This window comes from Cibotium barometz, chromosome 1, assembly GCF_041138505.1.
Source record: "Cibotium barometz isolate CiBa-2024 chromosome 1, ASM4113850v1, whole genome shotgun sequence".
NCBI lineage: Eukaryota > Viridiplantae > Streptophyta > Polypodiopsida > Cyatheales > Cibotiaceae > Cibotium > Cibotium barometz.
This window is the reverse complement of record NC_141046.1, coordinates 26,535,378-26,537,959: the sequence shown is the minus strand read 5'-3', so window position 1 is coordinate 26,537,959 and position 2,582 is coordinate 26,535,378. Positions and strand designations below refer to the sequence as shown.

General features: G+C 43.3%; 1 pseudogene across 1 annotated transcript; it reads right to left on the bottom strand.

Moving 5' to 3' along the window:
* Nucleotides 1-442: 442 nt before the first annotated feature.
* On the bottom strand, nucleotides 443-1,923 carry LOC147641801 (abscisic acid receptor PYL12 pseudogene; annotated as a pseudogene). Its single transcript, XR_015266125.1, has one exon. The product of XR_015266125.1 is annotated as an abscisic acid receptor PYL12 pseudogene (transcript).
* Nucleotides 1,924-2,582: the final 659 nt, after the last annotated feature.

Here is a 2,582-nt window from a genome sequence, read left to right as displayed (position 1 = left end):
AAATGGCTTTGGAAGACTGAAAACGAATGAAGTGCAAGCACTTCCAGTAACTATCTATATTATTGTGTGAGCAAATGCATCAAAATACAAAAGATCATCTCCAAAATACACAATGATCGTTTCACATTTATTGTAAACCTTAGATTAAAAGCTGACCAAATGCAAACCCAAGTTGAATGAAAACACTAAGCTTTTCCCAAATGCATGGTATGGTTCCATTATAATACAAACCATAGCATACTTTGTAATTAGATCAACTCTCTCAAATTTCAGCATAAACAGACCTTGGAAAGTATGACCCTCTACAAACCACACATAACCGCCCCCCCCCCCCCCCCCCCCCTCTTATGCCATACCATACTTCAATCAATGAAGATAATCAACAAACACACAGTGAATACAGAAACACTTTAATACACACTAAGTGAATAAATACACACTTTACCAAAACCAGATGAGTTACATAGCAACTTTATCTTCATCAGAAACAACATGATACACATATCCACAATACAACTACACACGGCCCTCCAGCTAGTTTACATCAAAAGACTGGTAGGCTAGTTTACATGGGCTTGTACACGCTGTGACAAATAAAAAGAGTCAACTGGTTTACATACTGAGACAACATTGTTCAAACAAAATAGCTATGCTCAGCTATTCTTAGAAGAAGCGTGGGCATGCTGTGGCCCCTGAACGGCTTCTTGAGCACTTTAATACCAATGCTGATATTCCACAGATGCCATCGATGCAAGCCAAGACCCAACCCATAACCAGAGGGGGAGAAAGATCACAAACTTCGGTGTCATGCTGGAAAGCCGGCATTATGAACCACATATCAAAACAGCGGCAGACGACTGATCATGTTTCTGTCACTTGAGTTTAAGAGTGCTTTGGTGGATCCTATCATCTCTGCAAAAGTAAAACTCAATTCTATGCACTCCACCAAACCAATAAAGCTTGCAAAATGAGTAGACCTACTGCCACAGCATTGAGGTAAACCAACATCAGTATATGGGCGGGCTTCTGGCTCTCCAACGGGCACCGTATGCCCCTAAGAGGGTTTGGCTATGCTCATGAGTTACAAGATGCTCTGAGATCCGGTCAAGGGACTGGAGGTTGGACTTGACAATGGTGTCTGCAAAGACCCTAGTTTCATCTCTAGTATTCCCATCAGGCACATCAACAACATAGGATTCAATGACCATGGTGGCAGGCATCCCCCCCATCTGGACTTCATGGAGGGTAGTGATGGACTGGTAATTTCTGAGGCGATGTTGACCCCCCACAATTTTAAAGCTAAATACATGTCTTTCTTCATCTAGGGTTTCAAGCCTTTCAGTGCTGGAAGCGGCAGGCAGGCCAGAGACCACTCTTACCTCTCGCGTGCTGCCCACTTGGCCGTCTCCGCTCATGAAGCAGCTGCTGATGAAGTGCTTGTAGGCTTGTGGGTTGTCGAAGCGGCGCACAACTGACCAGACCACCTGCACGGGCGCCCGAATACGCTGCACTACCATGGAACAGCACTGGTTTTGGGCTATGGAGTGCATGTGGTAGCGCAATATCAGGTCCCGCAGGTCAGCGAGCTCTTCATTGTTCAATTGCTGCAGACCGGGCATTGTTGCTAAAGTTGTTCTCTCTCCTCTCATCGCTGCCAGGTCCTCTTCCCCCCTTGGAAACCTCCAGAGCTGGTGAACGGTCATTTTTCGGCGAAAATGAGAAGTGCCCAATTCGCCCAGACCACCGAATTCGGGCTCCCACACAGCCAAATCCAACAAAATTCACCGCCCACTTAGCCAATTCCACCGAAATAGAACGCCCACTCCGCCAAATCTGCCAAATCAGGCGGCCCACTTCACCGCGGAACTGCCCTAAAGCGCCCAAGTCAGAGACCACCAACTACGAGAGAGATGTAGGAAAGCTGTGGTTTTGCTTTCGTTATGTTCAATCAAATAGGGCAGATTTACACCTCGATCAGTGCAATGTGACCATTTTTTTAGTTTTTAACAAATATTTATATAAAGGCTTTTCAATTTACTTTCAGACTTTGAGCATCCTTCCACTATCAACATGGGGTGCACTTATGCCTTGCTTTTGGACTTCCTAATGTATGCCTAAAACTCTCTTAAAAAGGCGACCCAAATGTTGCTTTCTATATTAATTAGGTTGAATAAGCGTTAAAATGAAAACTAAAGTAGAATCTCAAACCTTTTTTTTTCTGGGAACAATAGTTATATATATATATATATATATATATATATATAATTCCAAAAACAGCTTTACAACAAAACCCAGTTACAAGCTCATATCCACAAACCCAATTTTACAAGCTCATGTCCATATTAAGAAGACTACATATCAAACTCTATCTATCATCTTCTAGCACAAAGGATGAGTGCTCCCAGGATGGCTTCAGTTGTACACCCTTTGGGAGACTGCTTCTCCAATACTTCCCCTTATATTTTTAATGTTGGCCTTGTTCCCAAGGTTCTCAATAAAAGCCACATAGATGTAGTCAATCTGCTTTTCTTTCAGGTACCCCCTCTTTGTTTTCAATCCAAACTTCAGAGGTTTTGGTTTCA